At 40.2% G+C, this 23464-nt stretch overlaps 1 pseudogene; it reads left to right on the top strand.

Annotated features, from left to right (window-relative positions):
* The first annotated feature begins 9508 nt into the window (after positions 1 to 9508).
* On the top strand, positions 9509 to 23464 carry LOC106003161 (annotated as a pseudogene).

Here is a 23464-nt window from a genome sequence, read left to right as displayed (position 1 = left end):
CTCTCTTAACTGACAGGTGAATTCCAACACACCAGAAAAATGGCATCACATTTTCCTTCCCACTTGAAAATTTTAGCAGGAAACTATAGTGATCTAATTTGATAATCTTCTATTTGTTAAGCCAAACAGCCACAAGAAAACAGAGCTACATGTGATGGATCACATGTGCTCCTTAGCAGGGTATAAAAGAGCATGTGGGACAGAAAGCCTTCCAAACTGTTCAACCACATCTCCTTGCACATCCACCCAAAACCTCCATCCTCTGACACCATGGTCAACTCCTGCTGTGGCTGCACCTGCTGCCAGCCCAGCTGCTGCCAGACCACTCGCTGCTGTCCCAGCTGCTGTGTGTCTAGCTGCTGCCAGCCCTGCTGCTGCCAGCCCTGCTGCTGCCAGCCCAGCTGCTGCCAGACCACCTGCTGCAGGACCACCTGCTGCCGCCCCAGCTGCTGCACTGATTCCTGCTGCTGAGCACTCCATCCTGCACCCTCCTGCCCTTCAGTAGGCAGCATTATTGATGTAGTCCTTCTCTGAGCTCAATCATGGTGGACTACTTGTAAACCTCAGTTTCCTCTAGGGTCTGTTTGGGCCTCCACATGAACTGTCCCCCTCAGTCCTTGGCAGGTTTCTATCTCTTCAAAATGAACCCAAGTTGAAATTTTCCATGAAATCTGTCAACTTCTTTGTTACCCACAGGGAAGTATTTGTTCTGTGACATGGTTTCTCAAATGCTGTTATTCCTACCTTGTCAATAAATTTGACTTTTGTCCCCATGCAATTATAAAAGCAATGTGTCTCCTTATTTTTCCTTCTTCAACTGTTGTTCAGATACGTAGCTCATCTCTGAAAACTAAAACTCACATAGGAGGTCATTCTGAGTGTGCAAGCTCTGATCCTTGTCTACTGGTTTCTCATACAGGCCATGGTGGTCTTGAGCCACAGCCTAGAACACTCTGCTGGAGATTTCCTCTACTGAAAAGAAAGCTCTGGGCAGGAGGTCAGGCCCCCCGGGGCACAGCTGCAACAGTGAGAGGAGCTGGTGAGGCCTTCTCCTTCTCACCTTCTCTTAGTGCCTGTGTGTCCATGCTGTCCAGTGTTCCATTTGTTATCCATGGGAATGCCATCCAAAGTTGTCCAAGGACAGTTCTACATATGGTGTCACTTCGAACTGCTTCCCTCCCTACTCTTATTTCTCAAGTTTTTCTCATCTAGTCCTGTCATCATTCCTTAAGTAAACCACTTAACTTCAGCTCCCAGGTTAACCTGTGCCTAGGAGTACACACAAGCTAAGAGTCACATCTTCTTCATCTAAGTGTAGCTGCTTGTCCATACAGTTTTTTAAGAGATGGAGATGGTTCTCACTATCTAGCCACCAGCTCTTGGATCCTATGCTCACTGAACTGATAAGTCTGCTAAATGTTTTGATGGGGAACATTGCAGATGTTTGCCCCATTGTTCTTAGTTAATAGTCTTTAATATTTCATTGGTGTTGATGCTTAGCTCTAGGTTCTTTGCTTTGTCTTTGTGATTACACATGTGAATTCGTCCCATTGGCTTACTTTATTCTCCAAATGGCCCCCTTGTACTTTCATATCTATCTTTTTTTTAACAAAGATTAAACATATGAGTAAATAAATAAATTCTTTTCTCACTGAGTCAATCTCATTTCATTTAACATAATAATTACCACTTCCAAGACTTTTCCTACAAAGTCATGACATCATTCTTATGAATGCCTGAATAATATTGCATTGAGCACATGCACCACACTCCCCTTATTTTTATACCACAGAAGGGCCACAGGATGACTCCATGACTTGGCTCTTGTGAATAGTCCTTCAATGCAGGTGTCTCCATACTATATTGCCTGATTCCTTCATATATATATATGTATATATATATATATGCTTTAGCTGCATCATGAGTGAATTTTATATTTATTTTGTTAGGAAATTACATGCTTATTAGTATAACAAAAAATCACACCCACCAACAGTGTAAGGGATCTCCTTTCTTACCCATCATCTTCACAAACACCATTAGTTTTCTTGATGGCAGCCATTCTGATTATGGTGAAAGGGAATCTTCGTGTAGTTTTGATTTGAAAATTCATGATGGTGAAAACATTGATTACTTTCAATGTAATGTTAGCCATTTGTATACATCCAATCTCTATTCACATCATTTTCTACTTCTATATATTGGAAATTGTGTGTGTGTGTGTGTGTGTGTGTGTGTGTGTGTGTGTGTGTGTAGGAGAGATACAACTGATCCTCCTGTTTCCTAGGAGAATGTTGCGATCAAGTTTTCTACAGTTGAATGTTCGTACTTGATAAAGCTAGGATCTTCCTCCAAGATGGCAGCACTTTTGTAATGCATGTGTCTCTGGGACTTTTTGCCAAGAATCAAGATACTGTAGCTAGCCAGCTAATTGGGTAAATTTCTGGGTCCACTACTCTATTCTATTGGATCATTTTTCTGCTTTAGCTGGTGTGTATTTTGTAGTTTTTGTTTGATTAAACTTGTTAGGAAAGATCTGTACCCCTTGAGCCATCATCTGCCCTGGTAACCCTACCGTTTTTGTTAGCATGGCAAGATGTCATAATTATATGTCATAATTTTAGGTATTATATTGTGACACCTCTGAAAATAAACTCACCGTTCAGAAATCCAGAAAAATTTCCTACTCATAGTCACACTTATTCCCAAATAAATAACTAAAATAAGCCTAACCAAAGATCTGGAAAATGTCTGTGATGAAACTTACAAATGACAGAAGAAAAAAACTGCCTGTTTTGTGGTGTATAGGAAGTATCAAAATTTTCTTCTTTTAGCAAAGGTAACTAATGTAACTAATTAGGTAGGTATTTTTGCATCTTTCCACATTTACTGTGTCTCCCCTATAAATATATTATAATAGCATTTCATTTTGTGTGTTCTATCATAATTCTTCTTACTTTTTTTTGGGGGGGGTCCGGTTGTGGGGCCTGAACTCTGGGCCTGATCGCTGTCCCTCAGCTCTTCAGCTCAAGGCTAGCGCTCTACCACTTGAGCCACAGCGCCACTTCTGGCTTTTTTCTTTTTGCTTATGTGGTGCTGAGGCATCAAACCCAGGGCCTTGAGCATGCAAGGCAAGCGCTCTACCACTGAGCCACCTTCCCAGCCCCAATTCTTCTTACTTTTTAGGTTTGATTTTTCTTTTGTGTTTCTTTTTATTTCTGAAACTGAAAACCTGAGCAGGATAATATGATAATACTCTTGAATAATGAAACAGGAGAGGCTTGTTTATTGATAGGCCTGAGAAGCTCAATAGAGACCTATAATGTTGTGTGTGAATATAATAATAAGACAGAAGAATAATGTGGCTAACTGGTGCTAGCTGGCAAATATGGGGCAATCCCAGAGTTACAAATGTCTTGTCAAAACCCAGAAAGAATTGCTGAGGGTGGAGTAAAGATGGTCCTCAGGTCACAGCACAATTCCTCCAAAACAAAAATAGTCAAACAAAAAGCACAAAGGACACAAAAACACTGTGTCAAAGGCTGAAGTGCAACAAGTTCACAGTTCATGATGAATCTTTAGAGAACAGCAGAGTTCTGCAGCCCACTTTTTCATAAGGGGAACTAAAACATTTAGAGATTTGATTCAGATAAAGAAAATAAAAAGAAACAATGAAATATAGATGCTTTTCAATTAGAATTTTCACCCAGAGTTAGTCTATTCTTCCAGAGTTAGTCTATTCTTCCAGAGTTAGTCTATTCTTCCAGAAAGAATCTAGGAAATGGATCCTGACTCGCAGTGGAGGAAGGAACATGTCTTCATGGCCTTCCTGGCGCCAAGCCGCTGGCCTCTCACATGCAAACCTTCCTGTCCACCTGCTTGATGAAGGACTCATTAGATCCATTCTAGTGAGGCTTTAGCCTCTTGGGTCACCACATAAAACGATGGGCCTATAACAATCTTGAATATCTAAAATAGGTGGAATGTACCTTGTAAAACACAATTGAAGCATATCATAAGCATATCATGGCAGCCATGTGATGGCTCTTTGAGGAACTCGACCAAGACACACACACACTTAGGAGATGGTTCTCATGGAACATACTGACAAGTGAATTCCAACACACCAGAAAAATGGCATCATGTTTTCCTTCCCACTTGAAAATTTAAGCAGAAAGAATACTAATTTGATATTTTAAAAGCCCAATTAGATAAATACCCACCCATATGTTAAGCTAAACAACCACAAGGAAAGAAAGCTACACGTGATGGATCACACGTGCTTCTGAGTTGAGTATAAAAGGGCATGTGTGACAGAGAGCCTTCCAGACTATTCACACACATCTCCCTGCACACCCACCCAGAATCTCCATCCTCTGACACCATGGTCAACTCCTGCTGTGGCTGCACCTGCTGCCAGCCCTGCTGCTGCCAGCCCAGCCGCTGCCAGACCACCTGCTGCAGGACCACCTGCTGCCGCCCCAGCTGCTGTGTGTCCAGCTGCTGCAGGCCCTGCTGCTGCCAGCCCTGTTGCTGCCAGCCCAGCTGCTGCCAGACCACCTGCTGCAGGACCACCTGCTGCCGCCCCAGCTGCTGCACTGATTCCTGCTGCTGAGCACTCTCCTCTCTTCTGGTCTTGAGCTGCCAACATCGGAGGCCAACTGTAAACCTCTGATCTCACTGGCATTGTATAGGCCTCCAAATACTGACCTCTCTCTCTCCCCTACTTATCAGCTTCTCTTCAAAATGAACCCAAGTTGGAAATTTCCTTGAAATTGGTCACCTATGTTGTTACCTTCCCAAATGCTGTTATTCCTACATCCTCAATAAACGTGAATACATGCAAGTATAAAAACATTTTGTTGCATTTGTCTCCTTCTTCAATTGTTGTTCAAATATTTAGTTCATCTCCAAACAATAAAAATCTCATGGCAGGGCATTCTGGCCGTGGCAGCTCTTGTCTCTTCTATTGTTCCCTCGCTAGGACTCCTAGAACTCTCTGCTGCAGACTTCCTCTATTGAGGATAAAGTCCAAAGCAGGAGCTAAGTTCCAGGGGGCAGAGCTCCAATAGTGACTGACAGGAACTGGTGAGCCCTGTCCTGCTCACCTCCCATTCAGTGCCTGTGTGTCCACCTGTCTAGTCAGTGTTCCACAAGTTGTCCATGGAATGTAATCCAGCCACCCCAGGAGAATTCTCCATAGGTTATTCCTTGGTAATTGGGTGTGCCCTTATTCTCAAATAGTTTCCAATTGTTCTACATCTTGCCATGATGTCATTCTTCAACTAAACCACTTACTTCAATCATTTAGGTCTGGCTATGTCCAGAGTGCATACAATTGAATCTCACATCTTCCTTACCTAACTGTTCTTGATTTTCCATTGATATTCAAATGATGGGGATGGGGGTCATTATCTAGGCATAAGTGGTTGGGTTCTATGCTCACTAAAGTGAGAAGTCTTCTGAATATTTTGATGTGGAACATTTCAGATGGTTGCCCAATTGTTTTAGATCAATAGTCGTTAGTCTTTAGTTGCTGTTGTTGTCTAGCCATTGGTGCATATTAGTTGTGCACATAGTAAGTTTTCTTTAGACATTATCATACATGCATATTGGGTTCTATGATCTTAGGTTCTTTGATTTGTGCTTGTGATTACCCATACTAATGCCTCCCGATGAATTACTTCATTCGATAATAGGTCTCTTTTTCATTTTAAAAAATATTCAACAGCTAGGTGCCGGTGGCTCACACCTGTAATCCTAGCTACTCAGGAGGCTGAGATCTGAGAATCCCGGTTTAAAGCCAACCTCGGGCAGGAAAGTCCTTGAAACTCTTATCTCCAATAAAGCACTTGAAACCAGAAGTGGCACTGTGGCATAAGTGGTAGAGCGCTATCCTTGAGCTGAAGAGCTGAGAGACAGCACTCAGGCCCAGAGTTCATGCCCCATGACTGATAAAAAAAAAAATCAACAGAAGAGAAAGCATAATTAATTCTAGTTTTTTTGAGTGTATCTTATTTCACTTAATATATATCATTGCCATTATTTTTTCTACAAAGTCATGATATCATTCTTGTAAATGTCTGAATAATACTCCATTGAACACATATACCACATTCTCTTATTTTTTCACCATTGATGGGTCCCCAGGATGACTTGGCTCTTATGAGTCGTCCTGCAGTAAATATAAGCATGCACATATATATTCCTTTATATATGCATATATATAAATATGTGTGTGTGATGTGTATGTGTGTCAGTGTGTAATGAAAAGCCCTCCAAATATTTCAACCGTATCTCCTTCCACACCCACCATGAACTTCCATGCTCTGACACATGGTCAACTCTTGCTGTGACTGCAACTACATATATATATATATATATACACATATATATTTATATATATATATATACACACAGATCTATATATATATATATATATATGGGTATATATATGTATGCAGGTGCTTTAACTGGATCCTTTATGAGTCCTATATTTACATATTTGACCAAATTTTGTCTTTATTAGTAAAATGGATAAACAAATTCACATTCCTATCAATAGTGTATGGGATCTTTCTTTCCCAGGATCATCACTTACCCTGTGAGTTTTCTGAATGACAGTCATTCTGACTGTGGAGAAATGGAATCTTGATGTAGTTTTGATTTGATAATCTCTGATAGCATAGTATTTTCAACAGTTTCTATATAATGTTAAACATACTGTTTTTTAATGACTATTCAATTCATTGAACATTTTTATGGGTTGGAATATATAAAATATATATTTATATTTGTATTGGAGAGTGAAAACTGATCCTCCTGTTTCCTAGGGTAATGTTCTTGCGGTCAAGTTTTCTCCATTTGGATATTCATTTTTCTGGCCACACTAGATAAAGCTAGTATCTTCCTCCAAAATAGCTGCACTTCTATAATGCACGAGTTTCTGGAACTTCTTTGCCAAGAATCAGGCTACTGTAGCTATCTAGCTGGTTGGATAAATTTCTGAGTCCTCTATCCTTTCATTTCTCCATGTTTCTGTTTTAGGTCATATGTATTTTATTGGTTTTGTTTGTTTTAGCTTGCTAGGAAAGAACTGTACCAGCTGAGCCATCTCGCCAGAGTTAGGTAATATAATTTTAAGTATTATATTGTAATACTTGCAAAAATAAATTCATCCAGAATAAAAATAATTCCTATTCAAAACTGCATGAATCCCCAAATAAATAACTAAAATAAATGGAATCAAAGACCTGAAAAATCGCTGTGATGAAACTCATACATGACAGGAGAAAGAAACAGGTTGGAAATCTATACCATATTCATGGATCAGCAAAATTAACAAGATGAAAAAGGCCAGATGATTAAAAGCCATCTCGTTATATAGTGCAATCCCCATCAATATTCCAGTGACATTCTCTACAGAATTACATGAATAAGCCCTTAAATGCACAAGGAATCACTGAATAGTAATCTTATGTAAAAACCAATGATTTATTGCTGTTTTTAATATCAATAAGTTAGCTTTTGAGGAAAATTGCCTTGGTAAGGGCTGGTGTGAAAATGGGTACTTTGCATAAGGATGCATGCAGCAAGGTGTCAGTGGAGAAGAGTCATTCTAGCAGGCAACCAACTGTATACCAAGTTCTCTGACTAACTGCCTTAGGAACTGTATTGTCTCTACATTGCTCTCCTTTGAGAATGTGCTCTGCCATTTGACCTGTGGGGAAAATTGTCTTTTACTCTCTAAGAAAACCTGAAGCCTTTCTTAGGTCTTTCTAGTCCACTCTGTCTCATCTTACCTACTAAATCCAGTGAAAAATCTCTTCACACAGGACATGTGATTTTAAATACTTCATGTTCTTCACCTTTACCAGAACCAACTTGTGAATAAAAGTATACACATCAAACATTTGACTAGAAATTTACTATGATAAAAAGAGTGCAAAGCATTTTTGGATTTACATGTTATTTGCTAAGACATTTAATTGTGCCCTCACAAACATAACAACTCGTCTCCTTCTGCATGTATTATGACATAAAAGGGATTAGCAGAATTTCCTTCTTTTAGAAGAACTAGTCATATAGCTAAGTAAAAGGGCATTTTCACCATTTATGGTGTCTACCCTATAAATATGCTATAATAATAGTTACTTCTCTCCTATCTTACTTCATTTTGCTGTTTAGACTTTTTTTCTCTTTTTTGCCTCTTTTTATTTTTCACAACTGAAAAAGTAAACAGAATAACATAATTTTCTTGAACAAGGTGGTGAGTGTCTGGTTAATTGATAGGCTGTGAGAAGCTCAAAGAAGACAAAAGAATAATGTGGCAGCTAATCTTGTGCCAGCAGGTAAATACTGGAAAAGGACAGGATTTCAGATGCTTTGTACAAAAAGCAGAAAGCTGGCTGGGGGTGTGGTACAGGTGGTAGAGCATTACTGAGCAAGTATGTGGTCCTCAGTTTACAGCACAATCCCCCCAAACCACAAGCCAAAAATTGAAATAAAAAGCACAAATGACACATAAACCTTATGTCAAAAACAGAAGGACAAGTTCATACTACAATATTAACAGCAATCTTTCAGGAAGAGCAGAGCTCTGCAGCTCAGTCACAAAAAGAACTAAAATAGAGTTTGAATCCATTAAAAAAATAAGAAGCAAAAATATATGCATGTTTTTTTTGGGGGGTGGTCTGGTCGTGGGGCCTGAACTCTGGTCTGGGCGCTGTCTCTCAGCTCTTTAGCTCAAGGTTAGCACTCTACCACTTGAGCCACAGCGCCACTTCTGGCGTTTTTTCTTATGTGGTGCTGGGGAATCGAACCAGGGACTCATGCATGCAAGGCAAGCACTCTACCACTGAGCCACCTTCCCAGCCCCCTATATGCATGTTTTTAACTAAGCTTTTCACCAAGAGTTAGTTCTACTCTTCCCATAAACCATCTAGAAAATGGAATGTGACTTGCAGTGGAGGAAGGAACATTGTCCTCCTGGCCTTCCTGGCCCGATGCCGCCGGCCTCTCTAATGCAAACTGTCCTCCTCACCTCACCTGATGAAGTTCTCATTAGATTCTAGTGAGGCTTTAGCCACACACAAATATGGGTCTTTAACATTCTGTGATATCTATGAGTTAATGGAAAGAACCATGTGAAGTGAAACATATAGTAAGGAGACACTGGCTGTCACGTGACTGATCTTTGAGGCACTATACCTAGACCTACACACACACTTAGGAGATCATTCTCCCTGAACTAACTGACAGGGCAGTCCAACACAACAGAAAGATGGCATCATATTTTCTTCCCACTAGAAAGTTTCATCAGGAATAGACAGTGTCCTAAATTCAAAATCTCCTGTTTGTTAACCTAAACTACCATAAGCAAAGAACACTACATGTGATCACACTGCTCCTTAACAGGATATCAAAGAGCATGTGGGAAAGAGAGCCTTTCAAACTGTTCAAACACATCTCCCTGCACACCCACCCAGAATCCCCATCCTTTGACACCATGGTCAACTCCTGCTGTGGCTGCACCTGCTGCCAGCCCTGCTGCTGCCAGCCCAGCTGCTGTCAGCCCTGCTGCTGCCCCAGCTTCAGCCAGACCACCTGCTGCCAGACCACCTGCTGCAGGACCACCTGCTGCAGGACCACCTGCTGCTGCCCCAGCTGCTGAGAACTCTCTTCTGCACCCTCCTGCCCTTCAGTAGGCAGCATTATGGACTCCTTCTCAAGCTAAATCATGGGAGACTACCTGCAAACTTCATTTTCCACAGGGGTCTGTGAGGGCCTCCAAATGCACTGTCCTGCTCCATCCTTGGCAGCTTACTATCCCTTCAAAATGAATCCACCTTGGAATTTTCCATGAAATCTGTGATCTTGCCACCTTCTCAAATGCTGTTATTCCTACATCATAAGTTAAAGTGAACAAAAGCAAATATAAAAGCACTGTGTTTTTCCTTGTTCAACTGTTCTTCATCTCCAAAAACTAAAACGCACATAGCAGATCATTCTGTGTGTGCCAGCCCTAATCCTTGTCCACTGGTTTCTAATACAGGCAATAGTGGTCTTTGAGCCACAGTCTAGAACACTCTGTTAAGGACTTCTATACTGATAAGGAAGCTCTGGGCAGGAGCTCAGGCCACCAGGGGCACAGCTGCAACAGTGAGAGGAGCTGGTGAGGTCCTGTCTTGCTCCCCTCCCCTCAGGGCCTGTGTGCCCACCCTGTCCAGTGTTCCCCATGCTGTCCATGTGAATGCCATCCAGCTGCCCAAGGATAGTTCTGCTTATGGTGTCACTTTGAGCTGCTTCCCTCCCTACTCCTGATTGTTTCTCAAGTTTTCCACATCTTGTCCTGTCATCATTCCCAAATAAACCACTTACCTCTATCTCTCAGATTTCCCTGTGCCCCACATAAGCTAAAGCTCACATTTTCCTCTACATGTAGCTGCTTGACCATACATTTTTTAAGAGATGGGGATGGTTCTCACTATCTAGGCACCAGCTCTTGGATCCTAGGCTCACTGGACTGATAAGTCTGCTGAATGTTTTGATGGGGAACATTTCAGATGTTGGCCCCATTGTTCTTAGATCAATAGTCTTTAATATAGCATTGGTGTTGATGCTTAGCCCTTTAAAACATTGCTATTGGTGTATATTTTTGTACAAATAGTAAATTTTCTTTAGATATTATCATACTGTATATGGGGTTCTATGACCTTAGGTACTTTGCTTTGTTTGCTTGCCCATGTGAATCCCTCCCATTAGCTTACTTCATTCTCTAAATCGCCTCCTTGAAAATTCATATCTATTTGTTTTACAAAGATTAATCAGAGAAAAAAATACTTTTCTAGTTTAGTCTATCTCATTTCATTTATCATAATAATTACCACTTCTAAGACTTTTCCTACAAAGTCATGACATCATTCTTATGAATGTCTGAATAATACTGCATTGAGCACATGCACCACATTCCCCTTGTATTTTAGCCACAGAACTGCCCTCAGGATGACTCCATGACTTGGCTCTTAGGAATAGTCCTTCAATAGATGTGAGCATGCAGGTGTCTACATGCCATATTGCCTGATTCCTTCATATACATATAAATGTGCTTGTATATATATGTATATATGTGTATGAAGTAGTGCTTTAGCTGCATCATGAGTGAATTTTATATTTTGTTAGGAAACGCCATGCTTATTAGTATATTAAATAAAGAAATTGACACCCACCAGCAGTGTAAGGGAATCTCCTTTCTTACCCATCATCTTCACAAACACTGTTAGTTTTCTTGACACAGCCATTCTGACTATGGTGAAATGGAATCTTTGTGTAATTTTGATTTGAAATTTCCTGATGGTGAAGACATTGAATACTTTCAATGTAATGTTAGCCATTTGTGTGCATCATATCTCTATTCATATTATTATCCACTTTTATGGATTGGATAGTGTGTGTGTATGTGTGTGTGTGTGTGTGTGTGTGTGTGTGTGGTGTGTGTGTGTGTGTGTGTGTGTTTGTGTGTGGACTAGAGAGATAGCACTGGTCCTTTCTATGTTAAGGTTGCGCTCAAGTTTTCAACATTTGGATGTTCATACTTGATAAAGCTAGCATCTTCCTCCACGATGGCAGCACTTTTGTAATGCATGTGTCTCTGGAACTTTTTGCCAAGAGTCAAGATACTGTAGCTAACCAGCTAATTGGGTAAATTTCTGGGTCTGCTCCTCTCTTCTTGTGGTTCATGTTTCTGTATTTTGTAATTTTTGTTTGTTTTAACTTGTTAGGAAAGATTTGTACATTTGAGCCATCATCTGCCCTGGTAACCATGTTGTTTTTGTTAGCATGGCTAGATGTCATAATTTTAGGTATTATATTGTGACACTTCTGAAAATAAACTCACTCTTCAGAAATCCAGGAAAATTTCCTACTCATAATCACACCTGTTCCCAAATAAATAACTAAAATAAGCCTGACCAAAGACCCGGAAAATCTCTGTGATGAAACTTATAAATGACAGAAGAAAAAAACTGCCTGTTTTATGGAGTATAGGAAGTAGCAAATTTTTCTTCTTTTAGCAAAAGTAATCATGTAGCTAATTAAGATGGCATTTTTGCACCTTTCCACATTTACTGTGTCTCCCCAATAAATATATTATAATAACATTTCATTTTGTGTGCTCTATCATAATTCTTCTTACTTTTTAAGTTTGATTTTCTTTTGTGCTTATTTTTATTTTTGAAACTCAAAAACTGGCCAGAATAATATGATAATCCTCTTGAATAATGAAAAAGGAGAGGCTTATTTATTGATAGGGCTGAAAAGCTCAATAGAGACCTATAATGTTGTGTGTGAATATAATAATAAGACAGAAGAATAATGTGGCTAACTGGTGCTCGCTGCTAAATATAGGGAAATCCAGAGTTCCAAATGTCTTGTCAAAACCAAGAAAGAATTGGCTGAGAGTGGAGTGAAAATGGTCCTCAGGTCACAGCATAATTCCTCCAAACAAAAAGCACAAAGGACATAAAAACACTGTGTCAAAGGCTGAAGCACAAGAAGTTCACAGTTCATGATGAATCTTTAGAGGACAGCAGAGCTCTGCAGCTAAGTTTCTCATAAGGGGAACTAAAATATTATTTAGAATTTTGATTCAAATAAAGAAAATAAAAAGAAACAAAGAAATACAGATGTTTTCCAATTAAAAATTTCGCCCAGAGTTATTCTATTTCTCCAGAGTTACTTTATTTCTCCAGAGTTAGTCTATTCTTCCAGAAAGAGTCTAGGAAATGGGTCCTGACTGACAGTGGAGGAAGGAACACGTCCTGATGGCCTTCCTGGAACCATGCCAATGGCCTCTCACATGCAATCCTTCCTGTCCATCTGACCTGATGAAGGACTCATTAGATTCATTTTAGTGAGGATTTAGCCTCCTGGGTCACCACACACAAACATGGGCCTATAACAATCTTGATTAGCTAAAAATAGGTAGACTGTACCTTGTAAAGTGCAATGGAAGCATATCATAAGGAGACACTAGTAGCCATGTGACAGTTCTTTGAGGAACTAGACCAAGACACACACACTTAAGAGATGGTTCTCATGGAACATACTGACAAGTGAATCCCAACACACCAGAAAAATGGCATCATGATTTCCATCCCATTTGAAAATTGAAACAGAAAGAATACTAATTTGGTATTTAAAAAGATCAATTAGATAACCACCCATTTATTAAGTTAAGCAAACACAAGGAAAGAAAGCCACATGTGATGGATCACACTTGCTCTTTAGCAGGGTATAAAGAGCAAGTGGGACAGAGAGCCTTCCAAACTGTTCACACACATCTCCTTGCACACCTACCCAGAACCTCCATCCTCTGACACCATGGTTAACTCCTGCGGTGGCAGCACCTGCTGCCAGCCCCATTGCTGCCAGCCCTGCTGCTGCCAGACCACCTGCTGCAGGACCACCTGCTGCCGCCCCAGCTGCTGTGTGTCCAGCTGCTGCAGGCCCTGCTGCTGCCAGCCAAGCTGCTGCCAGACCACCTGCTGCAAGACCACCTGCTGCAGGACCACCTGCTGCCGCCCCAGCTGCTGCACTGATTCCTGCTGCTGAGCACTCTCCTTCCTTCTCCTGGTCTTAAGCTGCCAACATTTATGAGGTAGAAATCTGCAAGGATCATGGGAAGCCAACTGTAAACCTCTGTTCCCACTGGCATTGTATAAGCCACCAAATACTGAGCATTTTCTCCCATAGTTATCAGCTTCTCTTCCAAATGAATCCAAGTTGGAATTTTCCTTGAAATTGGTCAACTATCTTCTTACCTTCTCAAATGGTGTTATTCCTACATTCTCAATAAATGTGAATACATGCAAATATAAAAACATTATGTTGCATTTGTCTCCTTCTTCAATTGTTGATCAAATATGTTGCTCATCTCCAAACCAAAAAAAAATCTCATAGCAGTGTACTTTTGCTGTGCTAGCTGTCATCTCTTCTATTGTTCCCTCACTAGGACTCTTAGAACTCTCTGCTGCAGGCAACTTCCTCTATTGAGGATAAGGTCCTAAGCAGGAGCTAAGGTCCAGGGGGCAGAGCTCCAATAGTGACTGACAGGAGCTGGTGAGACCCTGTCCTGCTCACCTCCCATTCAGTGCCTGTGTGTCCACCTGTCCAGTGTTCCACAAGTTGTCCAAGGAATGTAATCCAGCCACCACAGGAGAATTCTCCATAGGTTATTCCTTAGTATTTGGGTGTGCCCTTATTCTCAAATAGTTTCCAATTTTCCTACATCTTGCCATGATATCATTCTTCAACTAAACTACTTATTCAATCATTTAGGTCTGGCTATGTCCAGAGTACATACAATCGAATCTCATACCTTACTCACCTAACTGTTCTTGACTTTCCATTGATATTCAAATGATGTGGATGGGGTCATTATCTAGGCATAAGTGGTTGGGTTCTATGCTCACTAAAGTGAGAAGTCTTCTGAATATTTTGATGTGGAACATTTCAGATGGTTGTCCAATTGTTCTTAGATCAATAGTCTTTCATTGTTGTAGCTCTTTAGCCATTGGTAGGTTTTAATTGTGCAAACAGTAAGTTTTCTATGATCTTAGGTTTCTTGATTTGTGCATGTGATTACCCATGCTAATACCTCCCAATGGATTACTTCATTCTCTAAAAGGCCTCTTTTTCAGTTTTAAAAAAATATTCAACATAAGAGAAAGCATAATTAATACTAGTTTTCATGAGTGTTTCTTATTTCACTTAAAATATTTGTCATTGCCATGAATTTTCTACAAAGACATGACAATATTCTTACAAATGTCTGAATAATACTTTATTGAGCACATGTACCACATTCCCTTAATTTTTCACCATCGATGGGCCCCCAGATGACTCCATGACTTGGTTCTTATGAATGCTCCTGCAATAAATGTAAGAATGTACATTTATGTTCCTGTATGTGTGTGTGTGCATGGTGTGTCTGTGTGTGTGTATGTGCGTGTGTATGCGCGGGACAGGGAGCCTTCAAAACTGTTCAACCATAACTCCTTGCATACCACCCAGAACCTCCATCCTCTGACACGGGAACTCCTACTGTGGCTGCACCTGCTGCCAACCCTGCTGTTGTCAGCCAGCTTCTGTCAATCCTGCTGCTGCCCCAGCTGCTGCCAGACCACCTGCTGCAGGACCACCTGCTGCCAACCCAGCTGCTGCACTGATTCCTGCTGCTGAGCACTGTGTCCTGTGCCTTACTGCCCTTCAGTAGGCAGCTTTATTGATATAGTCTTTCTCTGAGCTAAATCATGGGAGAATACCTGAAAACTTCACTTCCCGCTGGAGTCTGTGTGGGCCTCCAGATGCACTGTCTTGTTCCATCACTGGCAGCTTATTATCTCTTCAAAATGATTCCAAGTTGGAATTTTCCATGAAATCTGTGAACTATCTTGCCACCTTCTCCAATGCTGTCATTACTATATTATCGATAAAAGTGAATAAAAGCAACTATAAAAGCATTTTGTCTCTTTATTTTTCCTTCTTCAACTGTTCTTCATCTCCAAAAAATAAACTCACATAGCAGATCATTCTGTGTGTGCCAGCTCTGATCCTTGTCCACTGGTTTCTCATACAGGCCATGGTGGTTTTGAGCCACAGCCTAGAACACTCTGTTGAGGACTTCTCTACTGAAAAGGAAGCTCTGGGCAGGAGCTCAGGCCACCAGAGGCACAGCTGCAACAGTGAGAGGAGCTGGGGAGGTCCTGTCTTGCTCACCTCCCCTCAGTGCCTGTGTGTCCAGTGTTCCCCATGCTGTCCATGTGAATGCCATCCAGCTGCCCAAGGATAGTTCTGCTTATGGTGTCACTTTGAGCTGCTTCCCTCTCTACTTCTGACTGTATCTCAAGTTTTCCTCATCATGTCCTGTCATCATTCCCCAAGTAAACCACTTACCTCTATCTCCCAGATTTCCTTTTGCCCCACATAAGCTAAAACTCACATCTTCATCTAAGTGTAGCTGCTGGACCATATATTTTTGAAGCGATGGGGATGGTTCTCACTATCTATCCACCAGCTCTTGAATCTTATGCTCACTGAACTGATAAGTCCGCTGAGTGTTCTGATGGGGATCATTGCAGATGTTTGCCCCATTGTTCTTAGTTAATAGTCTTTAATATTTCATTGGTGTTGATGCTTAGCCCTTTAAAACATTGCCATTGGTGTATATTAATTGTGCAAATAGTAAGTTTTCTTTAGATATTATCATACTGTACATGGGGTTCAATGACGTTAGGTTCTTTGCTTTGTCTTTGTGATTACCCATGTTAATCCCTCCCATTGGCTTACTTCATTCTCCAAAGGGCCTCCTTGAACTTTAATATCTATTTGTTTTACAAAGATTAAATGTAAGAGAAAAAATGAATACTTTTCTCGCTGAGTCTATATCATTTCATTTAACATAACAATTACCAGTTCCAAACTTTTCTTACAAAGTCATGACATCATTCTTATGAATGTCTGAATAATACTGCATTGAGCATATGTACAACACTTCCCTTGTAGTTTAACCACAGAAGGGCCCTCAGGATGACTTCATGACTTGGCTCTTGTGAAGAGTCCTTCAATAGATATGAGCATGCAGATGTCTACATCCTATATTGCCTGATTCCCTTATATATATATATATATATATATATATATACAGTAGTGCTTTACTGTATCATGAGTGAATTTTTTTATTTATTTTGTGAGGAAATTACATGCTTAGTAGTATAATAAACAAATTCACACCCACCAACAGTGTAAGGGATCTCCTTTCTTACCCATTATTACTTTTCTTTTTTTTGGGGGGGGCTTTGGTCATGGGGCCTGAACTCTAGGCCTGGGCGCTGTCCCTCAGCTTTTCAGCTCAAGGCTAGCTCTCTACCTCTTGAGCCACAGCGCCCCTTCCAGCTTTTTTTTTTCTGCTTAAGTGGTGCTGAGGAATCGAACCCAGGGCCTCAAGCATGCAAGGCATGTGCTCTACCACTGAGCCAACTTCCCAGCCCCCCATTATTACTTTCCTTGACAGAGCCATTCTGACTATGGTGAAATGGAAACTTTGTTTAGTTTTGATTTGAAATTTCCTGTTGGTGATGACATTGATTACTTTCAATGTAATGTTAGCCATTTGTCTTCGTTCAATCTCTATTCATATCCTTGTATACTTTTATGGATTGGAAATTGTGTGTGTGTGTGTGTGTGTGTGTGTGTGTGTGTGTGTTGTGTGTGTATGTACATACTGGAGAGATACCAGTGATCCTTTTGCTTCCTAGGTTAATGTTGTGGTTAAGTTTTCTCCATTTGGATGTTCATACTTGATAAAGCTAGGATCTTCCTCCAAGATGGCAACACTTTTGTAATGCACGTGTCTCTGGAATTTTTTGCCAAGAGTTAAGATACAGTAGCTAGCCAGCTAATTGGGTAAATTTCTGGGTCTGCTACTCTCTTCTATTGGTTCATGTTTCTGTTTTAGGTGGTGTGTATTTTGTAGTTTTTGTTTGTTTAAACTTGCTAGCAAAGATCAGTTCCACTTGAGCCATCATCTCCCCTGGTAATCCTGCCATTTTTCTTAGCATGGCTAGATATAATAATTAGGTATTATATTGTGACACTTCTGAAAATAAACTCATGCTTCAGAAATCCAGGAAAATTTCCTATTCATAATCACACCTATTCCCAAATAAATAAGTAAAATATGCCTAACCAAAGACCTGAAAATCTCTGTGATAAAACTTATAAAGACAGAAGAAAAAAACTGCCTGTTTTATGGCGTATAGGAAGAAGCAAAATTTTCTTCTTATAGCAAAAGTAATCTTGTAGCTAATTAGGTAGGTATTTTAGTACCTTTCTGTAGTTACTGTGTCTCCCCTATAAATATATTATGATAACATTTCATTTTGTGTGCTCTATCATAATTCTTCTTACTTTTTAGTTTTGATTTTTCTTTTGTACCTCTTTTTTATTTTTGAAACTGAACACCTGAGCAGAATAATATGATAATCCTCTTGAATAATGAAACAGGAGAGGCTTTTTTATTGATAGGGCTGGGAAGCTCAAAAGAGACCTATAATGTGTGTGAATATAAAAATAAGACAGAAGAATAATGTCGCTAACTGGTGATAGCAGGAAAAATGGGGACATCCTAGAGTTCCAAATGTCTTGTCAAAACCCAGAAAGAATAGGCTGAGGGCGCAGTGCAGGTGGTCCTCATTTCACAGCAAAAACCCTCCAAAATGTAAACAAAAAAAATCAAACAAAAAAAACCCCACTGTGTCAAAGGCTGAAGCACAACAAATTCACAGCTCATGATGAATCTTTTGAGGACAGCAGAGTTCTGCAGCTCACTTTCTCATTAGGGGAACTAAAATGTTATTTAGAGATTTGATTGAGATAAAATGAAAGACACAAAGAAATATAGATGCTTTTCAATTAGATTTTTCACCCAGTAAGTCTATTCTTCCAGAAAGAGTCTAGGAAGTGGATCCTGACTCACAGTGGAGGAAGGAACATGTTCTCATGGCCTTCTTGGCTCCATGCCGCTGGCCTCTTACATGCAAACCTTCCTCCCCACCTGACTGATGAAGCACTCATTAGATTCTAGTGAGGCTTTAGCCTCCTGGGTCACAACACACAAATATGGGACTCTAACTATCTTGAATTCCTAAAAGTATGTGGAATGTACCTTGTAAAATGTTATTGAAGCATATCATAAGGAGACATTAGCTGCCATGTGACGGCTCTTTGAGGAACTAGACCAAGACACGCACACTTAGGAGATGGTTCTCATGGAATATCTGACAATTGAATCCCAACACACCAGAAAAATGGCATCATGTTTTCCTTCCTTGAAAATTTAGGCAGAAAGAATATTAATTTCATATTAAGGAGCCCAATTTGATAACCACCCATTTGTTAAGCTAAACAACCACAAGGAAAGAAAGCTACATGTGATGGATCACACTTGCTCCTTAGCAGGGTATAAAAGAGCATGTGGGACAGAGAGCCTTCCAAACTGTTCACACACATCTCCTTGCACACCTACCCAGAACCTCCATTCTCTGACACCATGGTCAACTCCTGCTGTGGCTGCACCTGCTGCCAGCCCTGTTGCTGCCAGCCCTGCTGCTGCCAGACCACCTGCTGCAGGACCACCTGCTGCCGCCCCAGCTGCTGTGTGTCCAGCTGCTGCAGGCCCTGCTGCTGCCAGCCAAGCTGCTGCCAGACCACCTGCTGCAAGACCACCTGCTGCCGCCCCAGCTGCTGCACTGATTCCTGCTGCTGAGCACTCTCTTCCCTTCTCCTAGTCTTCAGCTGCCAACATTTATGAGATAGAAATCTGCAAGGATCATGTGAAGCCAACTGTAAACCTCTGTTCCCACTGGCATTGTATAAGCCACCAAATACTGAGGTCTTTCTCCCATCCTTATTGGCTTCTCTTCAAAATGAACCCAAGTTGGAATTTTCTTTGAAATTGGTGAACTATCTTGTTACCTTCTCAAATGGTGTTATTCCTACATTCTTAATAAATGTGAATACATGCAAATATAAAAACATTATGCTGTATTTGTCTCCTTCTTCAATTGTTGATCAAATATGTTGCTCATCTCCAAACCAAAAAAAATCCCATTGCAGTGTATTTTTGCTGTGCTAGCTGTCATCTCTTCTATTGTTCCTCACTAGGACTCCTAGATCTCTGCTGCAGACTTCCTCTATTGAGGATAAGGTCCTAAGCAGGAGCTAAGGTCCAGGGGACAGAGCTCCAATAGTGACTGACAGGAGCTGGTGAGCCCCTGTCCTGCTCACCTCCCATTCAGTGCCTGTGTGTCCACCTGTCCAGTGTTCCACAAGTTGTCCAAGGAATGAAATCCAGCCACCCCAGAAGAATTCTCCATAGGTTATTCCTTGGTAATTGGGTGTGCCCTTATTCTCAAATGGTTTCCAATTGTCCTACATCTTGCCATGATATCATTCTTCAACAAAACTACTTACTTCAATCATTTAGGTCTGGCTATGTCCAGAGTGCACACAATGGAATCTCACATCTTCCTCACCTAACTGTTTTTGACTTTCCATTGATATTCAAATGATGTGGATGGGGGTCATTGTCCAGGCATAAGTGGTTGGGTTCTATGCTCACTAAAGTGAGAAATCTTCTGAATATTTTGATGTGGAACATTTCAAATGGTTGCCCAATTGTTCTTAGATCAATAGTCTTGAGTCTTTCATTGTTGTAGCTCTTTAGCCATTGGCAGGTTTTAATTGTACAAATAGTAAGTTTTCTATGATCTTAGGTTTTTGATTTGTGCTTGTGATTACCCATGCTAATACCTCCCAATGGATTACTTCATTCTCTAAAGGGCCTCTTTTTCAGCTTTAAAAAAATTCAACATAAGAGAGAGAGCGTAATTAATACTAGTTTTCCTGACTGTATCTCAATTCACTTAAGATATTTCTCACTGCCGTGAATTTTTCTACAAAGACATGACAATATTCTTACAAATGTCTAAATAATACTCTATTGAGCACATGTACCACCTTCCGTTAATTTTTCGATGGGCCCCCCAGATGACTCCATGACTTGGTTCTTATGAATTCTCCTGCAATAAATATAAGCATGTACATTCATGTTCCTGTATATGTGCATATATATAAATATGTGTGTGCATGCATGGTGTATCTGTGTGTGTGTGTGTGTGTGTGTGCAACAGAGATCCTTCCAAACTGTTCAACCATATCTCCTTGCACACCCACCCAGAACCTCTATTCTCTGACACATGAACTCTTGCTGTGGCTGCAAATGTATATATATATATATATATATATATATATACACACACACATATGTGTGTTTATGTTACATATAATTGTATATATGTATATATATGTTTATATATATGTATCATATATACATATGCAGGTGCTTTAACTGGATCTATCATGTAGGAGTTCTATATTTACTTATTTGATGAAATTCTGTATTTATTAGTATACTAGATGAACAAATTCCCATTCCCACCATAGTGTATGGCATCTCCTTTCTTTAGCCAGGATGGTCACTTACTCTGTGAGTTATCTTAATGGCAGTCATTCTGACTGTGGGGAATTAGAATCTTGATGTAGTTTTATTTGATAATCTCTGATAGCATGTTATTTTGAATAGTCTCCATTTAATGTTAGCCATAGTGTTTCTTTAATGTCAATTAAGTTCATTGACCATTTTTATGGGTTGGAATATATATATGTATATAAATATACACACACACACACACACACACACACACACACACACATATATATATATATATATATATATTTGTACTTGAGAGTGAATACTGATCCTCTTGCTTCCTAGGGTAATGTTCTTGCAGTCAAGTTTTCTCCATTCAATTGTTTATTTTCTGTATATAAATATACATATGTATATAAATATACACACACACACATATATATATTTATATATGTACTGGAGAGTGAATACTGATCCTCTTGCTTCCTAGGGTAATGTTCTTGCAGTCAAGTTTTCTCCATTCAATTGTTTATTTTTCTGGCCATACTAGATAAAGCTAGTATCTTCTTCCAAAATAGTAGCACTTCTGTAATGCACATGTTTCTGAAACTTCTTGCCAAGAATTAGGATAGTGTAGCTACCTAGATGGCTGGATAAATTTCTGAATCCTCTATTCTATTTCATTGCTCTATGTTTCTGTTTTAGGTGGTGTGCATTTTATTGGTTTTGTTTGTTTTAGCTTGTTAGGAAAGCGCTGTACCATCTGGGCCATTTCGCTAGAGCCAGCTCATATAATTTTAAGTTCTACTGGTAACGCTTCCAAAAATATATTCACCAGGAATAAAAATAATTCCTATTCATGACTGCATGAATCCCCAAATAAATAACTAAAACAAGCTTAAACAAAGACCTGAAAAATCCCTGTAATGAAACTCATAAGTGTTTGTGCCCTCACAAACATAGTAACTTGTCTCCTTCTGACTGTTTTATGACATAAAGGGGTTACAGAATTTCCTTCTTTTAGACCAAATAGTCATATAGCTAATTAAAAGGGCAGTTTAATTTTATATCACTTATGGTGTTCACTCCATAAATATTCTATAATAAGAGTTCATTCTTCTCTGCTATTTTTTTTTGCTTTTTAGGCTCTTTTGTCTCTTTTTTGCCTCTTTTTATTTTTCACAACTGAAAAAGTAAACAGAATAATATAATTTTCTTGAACAAGGTGGCTGAGTGTCTGGTTAATTGATAGACTGTGAGAAGCTCAAAGAAGACAAAAAAATAATCTTGTGCCAGCAGGTAAATATTGGAAAAGGACAGGGTTCTTGTAAAAAAAGCAGAAAGCTGGCTGAGGGTGTGGTACAGGTGGTAGAGCATTACTGAGCAAGTATGTGGTCCTCAGTTCACAGCACAATCCCCCAATACAAAAACCAAAAAAATTCAAATAAAAACCACAAAATACACAAATGAAACTTTATGTCAAAGACAGAAGGACAAGCTCATACTACAATATTAACAGCAATCTTTCAGGAAGAGCAGAGCTCTGCAGCTCAGTTTCTCACAAAAGGAACTAAAGTAGAGATATAATTCAATCAAAAATATGTGCATGGTTTTTTAACTAAGTTTTTTACCCAGAGTTAGTTCTACTCTTCCCATAAAACATTTAGAAAATGGATCCTGACTCACAGCGGAGGAAGGAACATGCTCTCATTGCCTTCCCAGGCTCCTGAAAACCTTCCGCCCCACCTGACCCCATGAAATTCTCAGTAGATTGTAGGAAGGCTTTAGCCACACACAAATATGGGTCTATAACATTCTGGAATATCTAAGAGTTGGCAGAATGTACCATGACAAATGACATTGAAACATAATAAGCAGACACTGGCTTCCACGTGACTAATCTTTGAGGAACCATACCAAGACCTACACACACACTTAGGACATGGTTCACCCTGAACTGACTGACAGGGGAATTCCAACACAACAGAAAGATGGCATCATATTTTCTTCCCACTAGAAAACTTAATCAGGAATAAACGGTGTCCTAAATTCATAATCACCTGTTTGTTGAACTAAACAACCACAAGGAAAGAACACTACATGTGATCACACTTGCTCCTTAACAGGGTATAAAAGAGCATGTGTGACAGAGAGCCTTCCAAACTGTTCACACACATCTCCCTGCACACCCACCCAGAACCTCCATCCTCTGACACCATGGTCAACTCCTGCTGTGGCTGCACCTGCTGCCAGCCCTGCTGCTGCCAGCCCTGCTGCTGCCAGCCCAGCTGCTGCCAGCCCAGCTGCTGCCAATCCTGCTGCTGCCAGCCCTGCTGCCAGACCACCTGCTGCAGGACCACCTGCTGCAGGACCACCTGCTGCCGCCCCAGCTGCTGCACTGATGCCTGCTGCTGA

Source organism: Dipodomys ordii, unplaced genomic scaffold (assembly GCF_000151885.1).
Source record: "Dipodomys ordii isolate 6190 unplaced genomic scaffold, Dord_2.0 Scaffold7, whole genome shotgun sequence".
In the NCBI taxonomy this organism is placed as follows: Eukaryota; Metazoa; Chordata; class Mammalia; order Rodentia; family Heteromyidae; genus Dipodomys; species Dipodomys ordii.
This window is presented reverse-complemented; position numbering and strand designations above follow the sequence as displayed.